Genomic DNA, 21,372 nt, shown 5'->3' on the forward strand with positions numbered 1-21,372 from the left:
GAAATGCAGAGCTTGGAGTCTTCTAGAAAGAATCTAGGGACTCCTGCAGATGGCAGCCAGAGCCAGCAGAGAGAGAGAGAGAGAGACTGGGACCAGGTATGTGGAGAAGCGATGCCTCTATGACAAAGGTGATGGGTAGCAGGTGCTGGAGCCAAATGGGACATTTTCAGGAATTTTTCAAGCTGATTAATGTCACGCTGATAGCTTGGAAAGAGCCACAGGGGGAGTATTTTCACCAGAGAAATCAGCAAAGGCTACCAATCAGACAGCCACACCCCCAGTGGGTTATAAACTTCCATCCGCACACCACCAGAGCCTGAATTGAAAGAAGCAGACCGTGTCAGCTATCACGAAGCAACATCACCAGTAAACAGGGAGGCAGCTCCAGTAGAGAGAGGAAGGGAGGAGAAGTCCAGACACACACAACAGAGAACTCCAGGCACATGTCGTCAGAAGGGAGGCAGAGAGCACAGGGGGGTCTTCACCTGCTCCTCAGGGGCTTGTGGGAAATCACACCAGAACCCCAAGACCACGGGCAGGGCCACCTGCAGCATCTGACTCTGTCCTAGGCCCCGGTCATGATGGCTGCGGCACTGTGGGCCAGGGCCACATATGTCCTCCCTGGGGTGAGCCAGGGCAGGGAGAGCCATCACAAATGCACGGCACTGGAAGTAGCTGAGAGAGGTGCAGCCAGCCAGGGGGGAAGCCACAGAGGCAGCCTCGAGCAGGAAGCACTTGAGTTCCCAACTTCAGGAAAAAACGAGCCCACAACTGTGCCACTGGCCACATGGGACCACTTCCAGGTGCGCTCAGACTGCTGCTGAGGCACTAATCAAGCAATTAAATGGGACTTGTTTGTTTGCAAGAACAGATTCCATTCTCTGGACAAGAATTTAGAAAATATACAAATGTTCTTGTCATTTAACAGTTAACAAATAAGATACATATTGATGTATGCTTGTGGGAGGCAACATTTCATGAAACAGCCTATTATAGTAACTACCACAATTGCAGAAAGGACGGTTTCCAGCAATTTAAACTGCAGATACCTACAGTGATTACTAAGATAAATGCTGTAAATTAAGCAAAGTATTTGAAAGGGAAGAAAGTGCTTCTGCAGACCCACCAGGCCGTGTGTTTGCTCAAGAGCTGCTGAATTCAGTCCACACAAGTCCTATTTTAATTCCTATTTCACAGAGGAAGAAACTAAGGCCCAAGGTCATGAGAATAGGACAAGGCAGAGTCAGAATTCAGACTCAGGTCTGTTATCTACCCTTTCTTTTATGGGTCTTGAAGTTTCAGGAACTGCTTCTGCCAGCTGCATATGGAAATTTCCATTTTCTGTTTCTGATCTCCCAAAAGGAGGCCAGGCCAGAGAAACATAAATGACCACCTATTAGAGTTTCAGGTATAGAAGAATCTATACACACAGAGTGGGAAAATAATTCACCAAGTGATTTTTTGTTTTTGGCTTTGTTTATATTTGAGTGATACGCCCATGGCAGTCTTGTCTCAAAGTTCTGTGCCCTGGGACCACACAGGGCTCCCTCCAGGACCTGGCTCCCACCCTGGTCTGTCTGACCCAGTCAGGGCAGGCATTCACACGTTTTTCATCCTCATTATGAAAGTGGCATCTGTTTTGAATTCAGGGGCCTCATATTCTCTGGGTGCCTTTACTCTGTCATCAGAGCCCAATTCATGAGGTCAGTTGGCACCTAATCTCCTTCCTGACCCCCTGGCAGGCAGACGCCCAACAACCACTCATGGGGTGGGGTTAGGGGTTGAGAACACTTGCTGGAATTATTGCTCAAGCAATGAGGGGTCTGTGGGGAGTGCTTCTTCCTCGGGTTAGAATTGGTCTGAAGTCCAAGGGTTGGAGTCTAGAAGTCAACTTCCAAGGGCATCTCAACAGCCCTAGTTTAAACAATGAAACATACAGATACTTGCAGCTACAGTGTGCTTTTACCAGTAGCATCCTACCTCTGATGTAACCACAGGACAGTACCACGAAAGCCTGCCCGGAGCCACATGCAGGATGTAGGGCCCCAAGTTCTCCCTCCAGCTGCACCTTCTGGCCTCCTGCTGCTGATAATCATGTTACTCGCCACACAGGTCACACAGGAAGACAGGTGCTGGCTCATCTCACATATGTTTCATTTGCTACAACACAATGTGGAATGGAAACTGACAATTCAGAGAAAATGAAAGAACAGATTTCTAAATCATATTATTTGTCGAAAACAAATGTGCTATTCCAAAAGGTATTATAATTCCCTTTGGGTCTCTTTTTGGGGTCGGGTTAGTACATCCTACAAAGATACAGCTTAAACGTATGCCACGTTAAAAAGCAAATCTGACATCATGCAGTGAGAATTACACTCTTACCTAGACAAGCCAACATGGTCCCATCAGGCTGGCCAAAGGTCACAATCAGCTTTATAAACTTCGGTTTCCCTCCATGTAAAATGATGAACACTGTGGCTTTCCAGTCCAGGCAGTACCAGCAAGGTCACCACAGGGCCCCACCGAGACAGCACAAGGAACAGTGCCTGAGGGAGCAAGGCCTCCAAGCTGCCAACACCTGGGGTCACTTGCTTGACGTGCTTTCTTGGTTAACAGTGGCTTGGTACTACTGGTGCCTTCAAGTCCAAAAAAGCCCAGAACTCCCCCAAGGAATCCCTCTGCTCAGGGCCCAGATTATTTTGGGATATAAAAACCTTGATGATTTCACAAGGAATAACTGTATTGTTATGAAGAGCCACTCGTGGCTTGCTGACTTTGAGAGGGAAGCCAGAGTCCACATCACATCTTCTTCTGGTGGCAACTGTCACTGTGGGGGGCTGCTCCCCAGAGCCCCAAACATACCTTTATTGAGCTGGTATGTGTAAAATGATTTGCTTCTTATTTAGAATGGCACGGTCAGATTAGTGTGAGGACAGCCTACCAGAAGAGGGACCTTACAGGAAAAGGGATGAAAATGGCTCAAAAAGAACAGAATTTAAAGATGCGTAGTGCTGCTTCTGACATCAGTGACAACTTGCAAAAAGAGAGAAAAGACATAGAAACAACAAGTAAGTCCTTCAGTAAGTGAATGGATAATAAAGTGTGGTACATCCAGACAATGAGACATTATTCTGCTAAGGAGAAATGAGCTACAGAGGCATGAAAACACACGGAGGAATCTTGGATGCACATTGCTAAGTGAGAAAAAAAGCCAATCTCAACAGACTCCATGCTGTGTGATTCCAACTACATGACATTCTGGAAAAGGCAAAGGCTATGGAGACAGTGAAAAGATCAGGGGTTGCCAGGGGTTAGGACGGATGAACAGGCAGGGCGAAGGGATGTTTAGGGCAGTGAAACCGTTCTGTATAACCCTGTATCCGTGTCATTAGGCATTTGTCCAACCCACAGAGCGCACAACACCGAGAATGAACCCTAATGTAAACTGTGGACTTGGGATGATAATGACAGGTCAATACTGGCTCATCCATTGTCGCAAATGCACCGCTATGGAGAGGGGACACCGACAGTAGGAAAGTCCGTGTGTAGGAGTATAGGTGTGTGTGTGTGTGTGTGTGTGTGTGTGTGTGTGTGCGCGCGCGCGCTCTCTGTGCTTTCTCCCCAATTTTGCAACGTGAAAAACAACATGAAAATCTGTCAAGCATTAAAATACACACATACACACGTTTGGAAACAGGTGACGACCCACAATCGTCTGCCAGAACTGAACTCCCACTTGTTCCCCTTGGTTGTGTGGGGCTGCAGGCCCTGACGCTCCCTGCGGACACCGCCTTTGGGCCTAGCTCAGCACCCAGCCTAGAGTAAACCTCAGTCAAGGTTTGTTGAGGAAAGGGTTGTTGAGAAAAGGATTTTTTTTGTTCAATTGGTGGCTTAAAAATTAACTGCCTCCACCCTCAGAGCAAGGAGGAGGGAGGAGGAGGGAGGAGAAGGGAGGAAGGACGTTCATGTAAACATTTGCTGAGATGGAGACAGCAAAGAGGCAGAGCTCAAGTTGGCCACATGGTCTGGCCCTTGTCAGGAGGCATGGCGCTCAGTCCCAGATCGGTCACATGTCAAAGTCAGAACAGGAGCCCTTGGGAAGTTGTGGGACAAGTAAATGACCAAACACACCCAAGGCACTCGGCACGTTCCTGAGAATCCCCCAACAGTGTCGGCCGACCCTCCTGAGCAGGCCAGACGTTGAGATATGGGCCTTGTGTCACCCCAAACATCCTGCTGAATTGCGACTGCCCGTCCTGTAGTCAGATAAAAAAAATTGAGCCTCAGGGAGTATAACTACAATGCCTAAAGCTTCAGAGGGTATAAATGGGGCCAGAAGAGCTCTATGTACATAGAGCCAGGGATTTTACTTGGGGTTATGAAAAAAGCCTTGGTCCTTCTAATCGCCAGGTCATTTACTCTTAGGGAAAAAACATATGAGAAAAGCCTACCACTTAAATTCTTTGGGGAGGTCAAGGCAGATGTCCGATCTTAAGCGCTATGGCACTGAGTACCACCAGGTTCACTCCTCTTTCAGGAGCACAGGATTGACCAAGGCTGCTGAAGGTGAAGGTGAGAGGTTGGCAGCCTCCAGAGCTGCCCCCAAGGCCATGACGCTGGCAGGAAAGACAGGAACCTGCCCTGGGCAGAACAGAGCGAGCTGCTGGAATTCTGAAGAGGAAGGGCTTTGGAGCCACAGAGACAGTAAGGTATGGACACAGAAGACAGGGCAGTGCAGAGACATCTGGTGGAGTAGAGCTCAGTGCTCAGCATGGCATCTGCTCCTCCCAGCCTCCCTCCCTTGTCCCTGGGTGAGGTAGTCCAACACAGAAACATACATTTTTGACGGCCAAGGCCCCTGCAGCATTGACCGGGTACAACAGGAAGAGAGGAGAGAAGCTGTCCCTGCCTTATATTCTTGGAGAGACCTGGGGGTCTCAGACAAAACTCCACCAAAGTAAAATGAGTGGAGCCTTCAGGGGAAGAAGGAGTCTGAGCCATGAGGGGGTCAGAGAATTCTCAAGGCATCCTTCATGGGAGAGAAACACATATGCAGCCCAGGGACGGCGAGCCCCAAGCCAAGCGGGAAAGACACTCAGCCCTATCAGTATCTTAGAGAAGTTGGCCATGGAGTTAGCCTTCCAAGAGGCATAGTAGGCTCTGGAAACATGGGTGAGGTAGGCTTGAGGCACACACGCGGATCTCAGCTCCACTTCTGACCCTTGAAGATGGCAAAGCACCAAAGAACATGTGGAAGAGCAGAAATCTGAACTCTGAAACACAACACCCCTGAATTCTGAACCTTCAAAGCCATATGATAATAGGAAGTCATTTTACCTCCTTGGTTTTCAATGTTTTTCATCCAATGAGGAAAGGTGAACAGACAACCCCTGGATACAGCAGGCCTCAAAAAATGGCAGCTGTGACTCTTAAGATTTAGAGAAGAAGAGCTATCTGAAGATAAAGGTTAACTACCAGACATATACGTTTATGGCTAAAACTTATCAGTTAAGTCACTGGATATCTAGTGACACCCAGGACAAATGTCTATGGATGGTTTCTGAAGAAATCATAAACTCTGGGTCCCACATTTTCCATGGAAGATGGGTACCACCCAGAGGACTGAGTCTTTACCTGGAGTCTATCTGGTAGAGATGACCAAGGCTCCTGCACCAACCCCAGCCAGAAGATGGGGATCACTGGTGCAAGAGGCCAGCAAAGGTCCCTGAGGAAGCAGGCGAGGAGGGCAGATCCCGCATGGATTTTCGAGGCAGAAGGAATCCCTTTGACTTCTCCAGGATCTCCAGATCTCTGGGTAGATCTCCAGAGTTTACAGCTTGGCCTGTCTGATATACTCTCTCTTCACGAAAAAAAGCAGCAAGTTGGAGGATAGGCGAAAGCCCTGGTTTGGGCAACCAGCAAATGGAACACAAGGACTGGGGAAGGAGCCGAGAGGCCAAACAGAGCTCGGGACTTCTCTCTTCTCACTGCATTTGCCTCCTACAAAGCCTGAAAGGTGCCTCCCATCTCACTTGGGGGAGGTAGAGTCAGTGTGTGTGCAGTGTATTCAACAAGGGTGTAAACGGAGGAATGCCCAGAGAGGAACAGCGAGCTGCGTCTGAGAGCACCTTTGGGACCCAGATGGCAGGAGGTTTGGCATTCTTCCTAGGCTCAGGAAGGTGCTGGGAGTGAGGATCCTCTCCAGGGTGCCCCTTAACACCATCCCCTGTGTGTGCTCCAGCTTGGGTAACTCATATGAGTTTGATCTCGACTTGGGGTCTTAAATTTGCAAAAAAAATTCTCTGGAGGTTTATATAACCTCTGATGGTTCAAGATTGTACTCAATATCCCAAACAAAGTGCACCTCAAATAAATGCATGCCTCTGGGTTTGGGCAGAAATGGAAAAGGCAGCTCATCATAACGGGGCATCTGAAATTGCAGAGAAGAGGTTCCCATGTCCCCAGCTGCTTGCCTAAGCCCCACAGAACTCCACCTTCATGCTCTTCATGGGGACACACCTGGCACCCCTTCTTCCCCCTTCTCTCCTCACCAACACGTGCCTTCCTAAAACTGTTTACTTCTCCTACTTCCTTTTTCACTCTTGCCAATGAGTCACATCATAGCCAGGAAAACACCAAGTCATGGTGCCCAAACAGCTCATGCAGCTCAAACAAGTAAACACAACATTCCAGTAAGCAAAATATTTGAAATCCCAAGCTTTTGGGTAATTGTACATAAATTATTTGACTTCCCTAAAACTTGTATGACCATCGTCACCATAATCAACAGCTAGGAGAAAGTCACTTTTCGAAGAATTTGGAGAAGTATTATTCACCTATTTTACACATGAAGAAACTGAGGCTGAAGGCCTATCCTAGACTGAATGACTTACAAACAGCAGAAATTGACTTCTCACAGTTCTAGAGGCCAGGAAGTTCAAGATAGAGATGCCAGCAGATTTGGTATCTGGTAAGTGCAGACTGGGTGACTGTTTAGCCTTGCCTTCATATGGCAGAAGAGGCAACAGAGGTCTCTGGGTCTGCTTTGTAAGGAGGCTAATCCCATTCATGAAGACTGCACCCTTATGAAGTAATCACCCCCAAAAGGCCCCACTTCCAAATACCATCACCACAGGAGGTCAGGTTTCAACATAAGAATTTGGAGGACACAAGCGTCCAGACATAGCAAGAGGGATCGGACTAGCTTCAGCAGACAAAAAGCCACACAGAGATTCTAAGCCCAATCTCTTACTCCATCTGCCCCCTGAGCAGCAGAGCCTGTCCTGAGGTGGTGTATACAGTCTGATGGCTCAGGAAGCCACTGGCTTCAATATATCAGGGCTTCTCAGCATCCCAGCTACGAACTCAGTCTTCCTGCCTGAGCCCCCAGCCAATGACTCAATCCCTATCTCTGCAGGTTGGTCTCTCACGTCTTCAGTGCTATAGAGGGGACACCAAGGGCCTGGACCAGAGCCTGTGATGGTGGCACTGATAGTGACAGCTGAGTGGCTGTAACTTTTAGCACCACTGCTCAGCAGCCACACACCCCAGGGAACATGCTCTGCCTGTGGACACAGGCACAAGTGGACACAGGCACATTTGAACGTGGCACATGTGCTCCCACTACGCTGACAAGGGGGTTTACATAACACACACCCTCACCCAGTCCCAGGTCTGACGTGAGACCAAAGCCTCAGGATCTCCAGAGACAGCTGAGTGCACTGAGTATCGGAAGCCTGCATGGTAATACAGGTGCACACAGTTTCAAGGATCCAAACCTGAGTGCAATGGGATGGTAGAAGCCATAGCCACGTTTCAGTTCTAGAAGACTGAGCCGCTTCCCTTGCGCCATACACTGCAGGAACTGCTGAGAATTTATGGCCCTTACATCCCCAACAACGATGGCATTATATTTTTGGAATGAGAAGGCACTTTGTTATAGCTGGTGGTATTTTCTCCTGCCATTCAAAGCTGTATTATCAAAAAAAAAAAAAAAAATCCCCCCCACACTATGATCTGATAGGAGTAAAACCTTTTCGTCCCTCAGCAAACTGCCAGTTGCTGTAGTTAGAAATTCCATATTCCCTGATAGTTAAGGCTGTTGGAATGGTCTTTGAACCAAAGAATTCAATCCCTTAAGTAGCCAGCAATGGGCCACATTTAAGGAATGGAAGAATACCATTGGGCTTATCTCTGCACCTGTAGCCCAGCAATGGCCAGGCCTGGTGGCTGAGATGGGACAAGCCACTTGTCCCTTCTTTCCTATCCCCTCAGTGAGATGAGGTGCAAGCTAAGAAGACAAAGGCCACCACAAGGGAGACCACCCCAGGGGTGAGAGCACATATAATCCCACCTAGGGGAGGAGGAAACCTCACCTGGTCTGAAAAACTCCCCAAAGGTGGAATCCTCCCCTCTCCCCACTGCTTTCGGAAGCACCACTCCCACACGATCCCTTAGACTAGAGGTACATGGCACCCCTGAGAAAGGAGCACATCTGTGAGCGAAAAGACCAAAAACGAATCACAGTCAGAAATCAGCCACGCTGAGGGGTATGTGAGCAAGATGTGCCTGCCTCAGCTGGAAAGGGGAAGCTTCCAGAGCACCCCACATGATACCCTGGAAGGAGTAGGCCAGCAGGGATGTGTGGTGAGGCCAGAGGGACTGCTGGTTTGGGACTGGGGAACGGGAACCGCAGGCCCCTGCGTGTGCTCAGCACTCTCCATAATGACCGGTTTAAAAAGAAAATCTCTTGGAGAAATAATAGGGCTAGATAGTCTAGTTCCTCTGACTCGCATGTATGTGCACACACGTGTGTATGTGTGTATGCGAGCCAGCATGTGTTTGTGGGTACGCATGTGTATGTGTGTGTACAAATGTTTGTGTGGGTGCATGTATATGTATGTACATGTGTGTGTTTGTGTGTGCCTGTGGTGGGATGGGTGAAGGAGACCAGCCCCACTAGGCCTCATGTGGAAAACGGACCCATGTGCAGCAAGGTTGGAAGTTCTCGGAACAGCTGACCCATGAGGTCCACAACAGCAGCAAATTCCCAAGGCTCTAAAACCCCCTCTCCCTGTACCTACAGCCAGAGGAGCCTGTAAGGACACCTAGCGGGTCCCCACAAGGCAGGGCATGACAGTCAATGGGATAACATGCTGTGGCTCCACTGCAGAGGGAAACCATGCCTAGGAAGCCCAGGGTGCAGACACAGACCCTAGGAAACCAGGGGTGCAGACACCAACACTAGAAAACCTACAAGTGCAGACATAAACCCTAAGAAATCCAGAAGTACAGATGCCATCCTTAGGCAACCTTGGGGTGCAGTCACCAACCCTAGAAAATATGGAGGTATGGATACCATTACTAGGAAATCCAGAGGTACAGACACCATCCTGGAAAGTCCAGAGGTACAGACACCACCCCCAGGAAATCCAGGGTGCAGACACCATCTCTAGGAAATACTGGGGACATAAGCCATCCCTATAAAATCTGGGGGTACAGACACCATCCCTAGGCAATCTGAAGATACAAGCACCATTCCTAGGCAATCTGGAGGTGCAGACATCACCCCTAGGAAAGCCGGGGGTACAGACACCATCCCTAAGAAAGCTGGAGGTACAGATACCAGCTCTAAGATATCTGGGGGCTCAGACACCACCCCTTGGCAATCTGGGGATTCAGACACCATCCTTAGGGCAATCCGGGGGTACAGACACCATCCGTAGCCAATCCGAGGGTACAGACACCATCCCTAGGCAATCCATAGATGCAGACACCATTCCTAGGAAATCTGGGCGTGCAGACACCATGAATGCATTGCCATACTGCATTCCTGGTCACCTCACTTCTCCATTCAGCAAAGTCTTACATGCCACAAGGCATGCTCTTGGGGCCACTGGGCAATTCAACCTCTCTAGGAATGCACAAACTCAGGATCACTACCCCATCCCAGGTTTCCACCATAGCTGTAAACCTCAACCCATCTATGCACAACTATCTTCAAAGTGAGGCCAGGAAAGCCCTCCAGGGCAAGCCAATGTACCCAACCCTCTCAGTTCCTACCCCCTCTCTTGCCAGTGAAGCAGTATGCCAAGGCAACGAGAAACCAGTGATCGTCTGTCACTGAGAAAGAGCTGGTGACGGGCCAAAAGAAAATTACCGAATTCCTATCTGAAATCAAAGTCTTGAGAATTATTTTCTATAATTAAACCCATGAATTTCAGAGCTCTTCGATTTATTCTTGAGATGAGAAGTGCACCCCCATCGAAAAGCATCTACCAGCCATTTCTTTCCTTAAGAGTTTCCTTTCTGTGGCCACCGTCCAAAGGGGCCCCCCGTCTATGCATGTCATTCAACGAAGGCCAACTCAGCTATAAAAAGTCCCATGGGAAAGCAGCAGAATGCTTACCTTGGCTTCACATTTCTTGTGGCAGGAATACTTGCAGGCTGGAAAAAAAGAGAGAGAGAGAGAAGGAATGTGTATGTGTTGAACAGTCTCTGAGCAAGACTTTTTCCACCTCCTAGCTCTGACAAAGTCTAGCTTGAAGATCCACGGGCCACCTCCCATGACACGAGGGAGTTTCCACGTATGTCACATGGCAGAGTTTGGGCAGAAGGTCATGAGAGTTACAGCTGCTGCCTGGTAGCACCAGCTCAGGTGGCTTAGGTGGAAATGTCCAGGAACAGTGTCATAAGCAGACTGGTTTCTCAAGGGGTACAGCCAGCCACACTGGATCCCTGAAGAATAGCAGTGAACCTGAGGAATAAGAAGCATGAATGCATGCCCTAAAATCACAGCCAATTCCTGAAAGAAAAGGGGAAACTTGAAAATGGCCCATAAGATTCAAAAATGAAAACGCCCCATAGGGCCAGGCTCGGTGACTCAGCCTGTAATCCCAGCACTTTGGGAGGCCGAGGCGAGTGGATTGCCTGAGTCCGTGGGTTCAAAACCAGCCCAGGTAACTTGGCAAGACCTCGTCTCTACAATAAATTAAAAATTAGCCAGACGTGGTAGTGCGCGCCTGTAGTGCTGCCTACTTGGAAGGCTTAAGCAGAAGGATCACTGGAGATCAGCAGGTTGACGCTGGAGTTGCCATGAGCATGAATGCCACTGAACTCCAGCCTGGATGACGAAGTGAGACTCCAACACACACAAAAAAAAGCATGCTCCAGAAGCGACAGGGTTGGAGCCTTTCAATGAATGAGAAAGTCATGCATTCAATTTCTGTACTGTTTCCACTTCTGGGCAACCTAAGAACTGACTGTCAGAAGAAATTCATGTCTAAAGTCCCACAGGAGAATCCTTCAGCAGGGGGTAGTGTGTGATGGAGAGTTTTGTGTGGGTTCGGAGGCCCTAAGAATACAGAGGCAGAGCTGGGACCAATATGGACTTCACAGGCCTCCTGCCCAGAGCTGCAGCTGCAGTGATGAGGAATGAAAGCCCCATCGCCACCACCACTGCCACTGCCACCACCATTCCGCCACCACCACTGTCATCACCATGGCCACCACCACTGTCACCACCTCTGCCACTGCGGCATGCTGGAGCGGGCCCTGCAGGACAGGAGACACTCAGGAATGAAGCAAATGAGACTGAGTTGAATCGCCCCAGCACAGTCTCCCTAGTGATCTCCATGGGGGCATCTGCTACATTCCCTCATTTCTCCCAAGTTTGCCAGCCACAGGGACAGAGGAAAGAAAAAGACCTGTGCTAGGGACAGTGACTGGGGTCTCCTGTCTGGGCTCTGTCCCTCTAAGCAGGCTGCCCCAGGCAAGGCCTGTGACCCCGGGACTGTTTCCTCCTACAAAGTAAACATGGGTCAAACAGCACCCTTCAAGGGAGCTTGCTTTGAAACAGCCATGTCCACATGCGGTGGGACCCTGAAGAACAGGCCTCAGAAGTCAGAGACCGGCCTCAAATCTCACTAGGTACTTCCAGACCCCATGAACTTACCACAATTCTCACTCTTGCTTTCTATGAACTACCAGAATCACAAAGGTTCACGTAGGGTTGAATGAGGATAGAACAGACTAGGTCCCTTGCCCAGTGCCTGGCAGTTACTAGAACTCCAGTAGTCGCAGCTAGATTGTTATCTCCACAAGGTCTCAGTCTTGATTTGTCCTTCTAAGCCTCCAAGGTTTGTGAGATTATTCACAAAGTATTTATTCTACATCGCAAAAAAAAATTTATTCTACATCTTCCAAATTCTAACGACAAACAAATGTGATCAGAGAGACTGGCCACTGGAAAAAAGGTGGCTGCCACACAAGCTTAAAAACTCAGAGAGAAACCAGCTGGGGTGGAGGTCAGCAGGAAGGACTGAGATAGGAAAAGGGCGGTTGGGAGGCCTTTGGCCTGGGTGAGTGAGAGTTAGCAGGGATGGAGGGGAAGAATTCTCTTGCCCACACAGATGCCCAAGCATGTGACTGGCACAACACCACGTGGCAGTCAGCCTTCAAGATGGCCTCACTGGTCGTCACCTCCTGGTCCCCATGCCCGTAGCTAGTCCCCTTCTAGCTTGGTCTAGAGTCAGTTGGTCTATGAGACAGTGCAGCCTGGCGGAGGGGGTGGCATGTGACTTCCGCAGCTAAAGGCATCACAGTTTCTGCCCTGGTCTCTGGGATCACTCATTCTGAGAAGAGCCAAACACCATGTTAGAAGGACACTCAAGCAGCCCCGTGGAGAGGCCTACATGAAGAGAAACTGAGGCCTCCCACCAGCAACCGGTTCCAGTCTGCCACAAGTGTGCCATCTCAGAAAAGGGTCTCCAATCCAAGCCCAGCCTTCAGATGACACAATCTCTCCAGAGACCTTGAGCCAGAACGGCCCAGCCACCTAAGTGCCACCTTCTTAATCCAGGGACAGTGAGTATTGCTAGAAGCTTACCGTGGTGCTAAGGTCCTAACTTTTGGGGTCATTTGTCATTCAGCAGGAAATAATTAATATAGCAGGCCAACTTAACCTTAAAAAGGGCTCTGTTCAGTGGAAAGGTGGCATTGAGATAAACATCCATGGTGGATGGCCTACTTGGCCACAAGAGTCATAGGCCATTGTAGGGCCAAATCTTGACTCTCAGTAATCATAGTGAAATTGCCCACGAGTCAAGGCTCCAAACCTGAGAGGCAGAGCCATTGCTTCTGTCCACTGGCAGGCAGATGACCCTCAGAATTGTATGTATGTGTGTACTGAGACCACATCTGACCACCAGTAGCAAGTCCACAACCAACCCACCCACAGCCCAGCTCTGGTCAGCATTGTGCCCTGTACGAGATACATCCCCAGGTGCTACCACACTTGCTCCTCACAGGCACCCTCAGAGAGGAGTGGTGAAAGTGACTGCCCAAGGGGGCAGTGCTGGCCCACGCAGGTGAGATTCCAGCCCATCTCTGTCTCAGATCCAGCCTTTCATCAGCCACACTGGCTTTCAGATAGGTTACAGAAAATGAATCGGACAGCGTCCAGGCTTGGTTTCAAATCCTGCCACCCACAGGTGAAAGGCCCCCGTCTCTCCTCCTCCTGGCCATGCCGATTCTAGCTCTTCATTCACTTCCATTCTGAGCCACCTCCCAGGCCCCTCTTGGCCGCTTCCATGCATGAATTCTCCACAAACTTCTGTGCCACTGACCCCATCGCTTGTCATTTCAAGGTAATCTCTGTATACCCTTCTCTCCCGACAGCTACGAGGTCATCTCATCAAGGGACGGCATCTTTATACGCAGCAACCACAGGAGTCACAAGCAGTGAACATATTCGGAGCCTGAAAGTTTTAACTACACAGGCATTAGCCAAATCTTCATCACACCCCAGGAGGGAGCGACTCATATCTGCCCGATTTACGATCGAGAGGTGAGGTTTGTGGATGAGACCTGAGGGTTCGTTCCTTGGACAACTGTGTAGCCTACCTGCTCTAGATCTGCTTCAGAAGCCCATGGCCGACAGGACCACACACACGGGGGGGGGGACCTCGTTTCCTGATCACCATATGGGGACTCCAGCCTGCAAAGACACTGGCAAGAAAGGAGGTCCCCAACAGCAGCAAGGCTTCCCACCAAAAGGCATCTCCAACACACACAGGCCCAAAAGACAAAACATACCACCCCAATCCACTTCTTTCTCGTAAGGCCTGACCCAGCTCGTCATCCTTTGCTTTAAATGCCAGGCAGCTTTCAGCTGTACGAATGGTCCTGAATTACCCAGAGGAGACGGAAAACCATTTTCAAAAAGTCCGGCAGAATCAATGCAGGTTCTAAAACAAAGAGACTCTTCGCTCCATTCCCAGATGTAAATCAATACGCAAATCTCACCATTCCCAGGCCCAACACCACACGGCTGTTCTGAGGTATGATCCTGCCTCCCAGTGGATTTAAATTTAGATGGTATTAAATTTAGATGGTATAAATCATGTGTGTTCTGCAAACACGTTCATCACAATTTCCCCAGCACCCCACACCTTCACTTATTTATGTGAAAGGAGTCCTGTTCATCCTCAACTAATATGTCTTTGTCACTAAAAAATAAATCAAAGGCTCTATCATCCACTTCCTTTTGCTCCCTCAGAGCCTTGTCCAGCTTTTCCTGCTGAAATCATCAAATGATTCTCCAAACTTAAGGACAGAGGGTCCTCATTTTGGGGCCTCAGCTTCCTCATCTATACAATGGGTCACAGAGAGGACTCATAGAACAGTGGATACGTGGAAAGTGCATAGATCAGGATTGGCAGGATACTCAGTGCTAATATTACCCACTCAAAGTTCCCGAAGATGCCATTTAAACAGATCAAGTCCGTTCTTTAAACTCTTTCTCCTTGTGAGTTTTTCTCCATGGCAATTTCTCTGGTTTCTGGACATTGAGCACCCACGAACTCTCACAGTCCTGTCTTCCACCCAGTGTCATGCTCACAGGCCCCTGGGAGCTCTTTCAGCTTCCACAGACCTTGCTCTCTCTGGACCTCTCAGGTGACCTTGCATTCATGGTACTCTGAGCTCTCCTCCCATGGCAGCCCCAGTCACCCCCACAACACAGCCTGGTGCCTTCCTCCTATACTATCCACTGGTCCTACCCAGAGCCACATTCTCCCAACTAGTTCCACACCTCCTGCTACAGAGCATAATACCCAGAAAGACAACAAGTGCAGAAAAGACGCCTAGCATCTTTTGGGAACCGTTACAGACTTGCTATGTAGAAGAAGGATTTTCCAAAGTCCCACTTCTCTGTTGTATAATATGATAGTCACCGTGTGCTTCCAACTTAGTATCCATCCTCCATTTCGTCCTCCACAGAGTTTTATTAGTCTAACTTTCCCCGCCATTACTATGTGAGTCACAGAAAGATCACCCCAGACATAGGGTTAAATCCTATTGGTACAGGGGGTCTTCAGGATCCTGGGGTCCCTGAGACCTATCAGGGAATGATGAGGTCAAAATCATTTTCACAATTACACTAGGATGCTTCTTGCCTTTTCCTTCATGGTGCCATTGCACTGGTGGCAGGTCAAAGTGCTGGCACCTTTGCAGATGGTCAGACACAAGCCCAACCCATACTAGAAGCCAAGCCACTCTTTACCTCTATGCACTTGCACTTTAAAAAAAGCCAGTTCCACCTGAGAATGTCCTGATATGGCAACAAAAAAGTACTGATTTTATTAAATCTCAACCTTCTCACTACGCTGTGAGACCAAAAGGAAGTCACAGAAAGCACCTCTGCACGCTGAAGCACAATGGAGCGTTGGCACTTGTATGAGTTGACAGCTAAACTATCCACTTTGTCAGTGAGCATCATTTTTATTCAAAAGAACTCCTAGCAGACAAAATATGGTTATTCAGACCCAAGTGCCTGTCATCTTCTCAAAAAGGAAAAAAGTAAGGCTATCACAATAAACCAATGACAAAAAAATTGAGATTTCAAGTTAAAACTGGCATCTTAGAAGACTTGCATCCATCACGAAGATTCTGACAACTCTTAATTTTCTGTTAAAATCAACAGTTGCCAGGCACCATGGCTCACACCTGTAATCCCAACACTTTGGGAGGCTGAGGTAGGAGAATCATTTGAGGCCAGGAGTTTGAGAGCAACTTGGGCAACTTAGTGAGATCATGTCTCTACAAAAAATTAAAACAAAAAAAATTGGTCAGGCGTGGTGGCACCTGCCTGTAGTCCCAGCTACTTGGGAGGATCACATGAGCCCAGGAGTTAGAAGGTGCAGTGCCTCTGCATTCCAGCTTAGATCACAGAGCAAGTCCCTGCCTAAAAGAAAAAAACAACAGTGATATTAACAAATGTAGGGGTTCTCTTGAGATTGTATAACAAATGTGTCAACATCTGAAAGATCTGCAAGTCAGTGAACCAACAATTTCCAAATGGCTGGTGCATGATATTCCATGCTGGGTAAAAGATACTTTCAAAGCACAAAACAGTCCAATGGATTTTAACAGGACAGGGTAGGAAAAACCTAACTGATACAGTTTCAGATTCCACAGTGAAACTAAACTCTGAGAACCTATCACATGAGTTTTGATGTAGAATCAAAACAGAATATTCACAATAAGCTTAAAAGGCTATTAAAATCCTTCCTTTCCAACTACATAGCTGTATTGAGCTGGATTTTCTTCAAATACTTGAAACCAAACAATACATAAGAAAGACTGAATGAGAAAGTGGGCAAGAGGGACTGGGCGCGGTGGCTCACACCTGAAATACTAGCACTCTGGGAGGCCGAGCTGGGAGGATTGCTTGAGCCTAGCAGTTCCAGACCAGCCTGAGCAACACAGCAAGACCACATCTCTACAAACTGGAAATAAAAGGAAGATGAAAAGAAACAGGCAGGAGGATTAAGCCTCTCAAAGGCTGCATAGCCAAATCACAAAAACAAACAAACAAAATCAATGCCACTCTTCTCCCTTTTTTCATTTTGAAAAATAGCCATTTTCATTAAAAATATTATTTATATTAACATGCAATGTATTCATTACTGTTACTTTTAAGTGACTTAACTATCTTAACTCCTCATCAGTTTCCATTTCTAGCATGGTATACAGTCATGAATATAAACCACACCCACGGGAGCTTGTCAGGACCCTCTGAGAGCTTAGCACTGGTGTCCTGAGACCCACAGTGTGAGGGTGGCTGGCTCACATCAGCCATCAACAAAGGCGACCCCATGTACTCTCTCTGCCCGAGGCTCTTAGAAAGGGAGGGGCCCAGTTCTAACCCACAGAAAGGTAAGTGATTTCTCCAGGGGCTCCTGGCCTGTGAAAGACACAGAAGGAAAAGGCCTCCTGCTCTGGAAGGAGTGCAGAGTTGGAGCCCATGAGGAGGAACCCGGAGAACTGGGGTGGCAGAGCCAGGCCCAGGAACCCTGCCCGGAACCTGCCGGCCTCTACACTTCCCGTGCTGGTGAATACACACACCTTGCTGACCAAGAGTCCCCAGTCCACACAGCCCTATGACTCTGGATGCCATGGAACCGTTCATACAATCCCACACGTGACACACCTTGTCCCACCTGCTCCCACAGTGACCAGGAGGAGAGGCACATTTTCACTCCTTTGCACAAACAGCAAAGTGAAACACAGAGAGGAAGCCACCTGCTCTGGGTGAGTGGTAAGTGGTGGCATGTGATTCCAGGAAGGGGGAGGAGGACGAGCCTGGCCAGATGTGGACAGAGCACACCTAACAGAGCAGGACTATAATACCCGGTGAGCAGGTATTGCAAAGGCACTGTTGTGCCAGGTACAAAACTAGGGCTCTATGTGTGCTAAGCAAGAAAGCAAACATCACCAAGAGCCACACCAGGGCCAGAAGCGGCTGCTCAGGACCTGAGAAGCTGAAGGCTGATGCCCACCCTGGTGCCTCACCAAAGATACAGACCAGACAATCATGTCTGCCTGACACACATTTCTCCTTCTGTAATTAGGAGTAGAACAGAGCGACATCCAAGATTCCTTTCTGCCATGAAAAAAAAGTCTACCTAAGCAATAAACATAAAGAACTATGTATCTAAAATAAAATAACAGGTAACCATGGAAAAAATCATGATCTCTGAATATTTAATATGTGACAATGCTTTCAATAGGCAAGGCTAAGAGGTAGAAAGCACTAAGAACAGCATGAAATAAACCTCGTTAAAGACAGACACATGCAGTGGGCTCATCCATATGCGAGAACGTGCATGAGAGAGAGATGTGGTCACAACTCAGAAAGGAAGGGTCCCCCATTAACTCGGTACTCCCTGAAAAGCGAATAATAGTAACATAAATAGCATCAATTCCAGATGTATCAACCATGGAATTAGATCAGAATTAGAAAAGCAGAAATGAATACTAGAATAAAATATCAGAGAACATCTGTGTGATCTGGAAGGACGCAGGCACTCTAAAACAAGGAACAAGAACATGAACTAAAAGAAAACATTGATAGATCTGAACAAACCAAACTTTAAAACCTTGCATGAGGCCAAGCTCAGTGGCTCAGCCTGTAATCCCAGCACTTTGGGAGACCGAGGCGAGTGGATTACGTGAGCCCGCAGGTTCCATGCCAATCTGGGCAACTTGGTGAGATCTCATCTCTACAATAAAAAATAAAAAATTAGCCGGGTGTGATAGCACACACCTGTAGTTCCAGTTACTTGGAAGGCTGAGGTGGAAGGATCGCCGGAGCCCAGCAGGTAGACACTGGGGTGACCGTGAGTATGCCACTGCACTCCAGCCTGGGCGACAGAGTGAGACTCCAACTCAAAAAAAAAAAGAACCTTACATGACAAATAGACCACAAACAAATTTAGACAAGCAACTGACTGGCACGTTTGCCTCATATAAAGTTAAAAGGTAAGAAACTATCCTTTCCCGAGGTTAAAAAAAAAAAATCAAAAGTTGGCAAAAGTTCTGCCTAATAAAATAGATGAAAAAATCTTCGTATTCATAACTTCTTAGAAATGAAAAAGAAAAAAATCTAATTTTTAAATAGGCCAAGGATCTAAAAGGCTAGTTTGCTAAATATACAGACAGGATACAGACAGCTTCTCTATATCTTTTAGATGTTCAGCCTCATGTAATCACCAGATGAACAAAAAATATCATAAAAAGGAGACACCACTGGTCATCCATCAACTTGCACAAATGAAAGCTGCGAAATCTCAAGTGAAAGGCGATGATGGCCAATGCTGGGAGCCCCACAAAGGACTTCTCCATGAGGAGCTTGTTCCCTCACAGACCCGCTTGGCCTGTCCCTTCCGAGCCCAGCTTAGCCTGTCCCCCTCCAGCCCCACTTGGCTGGGGACATCTGAGCGGGCGTGGGGTGAGCTACCTCTCCTGGCTTTGCCTGAACACCCAGCTCCACCACTGAGGGTCTATAGCCGCAAGTCAGTGCCCTTGTCAGCCAGAGTTTCCAGAGTCATGGCGAAGAATCCCAGCTCCAGCTACAACAGTGATAGCCCAGAGCTGTCTGGCTAGGAAACACCCAACATTTTTACACGTTGTCTTGGAACTGCTATTCTTCAAAATGTCTCCACGAGCCTTGGGAATCCAGACTGCTGTCTTACAGAGTTGTCACAATCTTTTATACAACACTCTATACATATTGACCAAGTTATAAGTGAGCCCCTGTGAGTTACCCTCCGCTTCTCCCTCAAGTCACCAGCCTCTTTGTGTCCCAGTAATGGGCTCTGTGGGACAAAAGGGGAGTGACTAATACCCACAGCATAAGGACACCAGACAGGGCTTGCCCGATGCCTGCATTTGCTGCTCGGCCACGTCCCACTGCAGCCTTGTTGGTTTTAATCACTACCATGTCCTAGAATCCAAATACAGCAGCTAGCACAAGGCGAGTGCTAAAAAACACATACCTACCGACCTGCCTTCTGTCTCCAAGCCTTTAAGCATAACCACTTAGCATACTGCAGACTGTGATGGATTCAAAGACAAGACACAACATTATCTTCCTTCTCTCCTAGCAGGTGTTTAATAATGTAGGTTTAACGGAATGGAATAATCCATTAATAAGTTTGTCTTCCAAAACTCCCTCCATTCCACTTTCCCTCTGATCTCATTTTAGCTTCCATTCTCATCTCTTCTCTCCCTTGGGCTCTTTCTTACAGCTGTAGGAAAGTTGCAGCATTTCTCTATGCTATGCCTTTCTGCTCCATGCTAGTCTCTTCTTCTAGACCCCGAAAAATCACCTCTCCCAAAGGGAACATTGCTGCTTGGTCTGACCCTGGGTCCTCCCTGGATCCACCTTCTTTGAGGGACCAGGTCCCCCAGAACTTACAACTCTGCAGACTCGCCCAACTCAATGCCAGAATACCAAGATTCACCTGTCCTGGTGGGGTCCTCTGTCTTACCTGATATATGACCAGTCTGGGTTTACAAAAGGATAGCAGTGGCAACGAGATCATGCTAAACCACCCAAGGGGACTCAGTGACAGGCAGTGCACACAGGCTAGCACAGAGTCCTCATTGATGGTGTGAGCATAACAGTGAGTTTAAGAACAGGAAAGCCACAACCAGACACGTAACTCCACTGCTCACGATCATCAAGATCATTTCCACCCGTTCTTTTTCTTTTCTCTTCTTTTTTTTTTTTTGAGTTGGCGTCTCACTCTTGCCTGGGCTGGAGTGCAGTGGCATGCTCACGGCCACCCCAGCATTGACCTGCTGGGCTCCAGCGATCCTTCCGCCTCAGCCTTCCAAGTAGCTGGAACTACAGGTGTGCGCTACCACGCCCGGCTAATTTTTGATTTATTGTAGAGATGAGGTCTCGCCAAGTTGCCCAGGCTGTTCTTGAATCCGTGAGCTTAGGCAATTCCCTCACCTTGGCCTCCCAAAGTGCTGGGATGACAGGCTTGAGCCACTACACCCGGCCCATTTCTACCTTTTCTTTCCCTATGTAAAGTTCCAAAAAGAGGACTAAGGGAACCTTTATATGTTAACCCAACAGTTTCTAAAATGTTTTATTCTAATTTATTTACATAAGAAATTTGCATTGAAACAGATAAAAATGTAAAAATTGGGGACTTGAACGTCAAGAATGAGCCTGTAATCCCAGCACTTTGGGAGACCGAGGTGAGAGGACTGCAGCTCAGTCAGGGGTTCAAGAACAGTCTGAGAAACTTGGTGAGACCCTGTGTCTACAATAAATCAAAATAAAAAAATAAGCTGGAGCTTGGTAATGTGTACCTGTAGTTCCAGCTACTTGGAAGGCTGAGGCGGAAGGATAGCCTGAGCCCAGCAGGACGAGGCTGTAGTGGCGGTAAGCATGCCACTGCACTACAGCCTGGGTGACAGAGTGAGACTCCAACTCAAAAAAGAATCTTCAGCAGTGAAATCCATTCATAGGGCAAGAACACTCCCTCTAGGTGAGCCTGGCTTGATGGGGGT

The 21,372-nt window shown here is 48.1% G+C and overlaps 1 protein-coding gene across 1 annotated transcript in view; it reads right to left on the reverse strand.

Moving 5' to 3' along the window:
• TNS3 (tensin 3) overlaps nucleotides 1-21,372 on the reverse strand; it is a 245,918-nt gene that overhangs the window by 212,391 nt on the left and 12,155 nt on the right. The window contains exon 2 of the mRNA XM_008063105.2: nucleotides 10,412-10,449. The gene's annotated coding sequence lies outside the window, so the exon portion shown is untranslated. The remainder of the gene's footprint in view (nucleotides 1-10,411; nucleotides 10,450-21,372) is intronic.

Source organism: Carlito syrichta, unplaced genomic scaffold (assembly GCF_000164805.1).
Source record: "Carlito syrichta isolate Samal-C Ts95f unplaced genomic scaffold, Tarsius_syrichta-2.0.1 Scaffold306591, whole genome shotgun sequence".
Taxonomy (NCBI): Eukaryota; Metazoa; Chordata; class Mammalia; order Primates; family Tarsiidae; genus Carlito; species Carlito syrichta.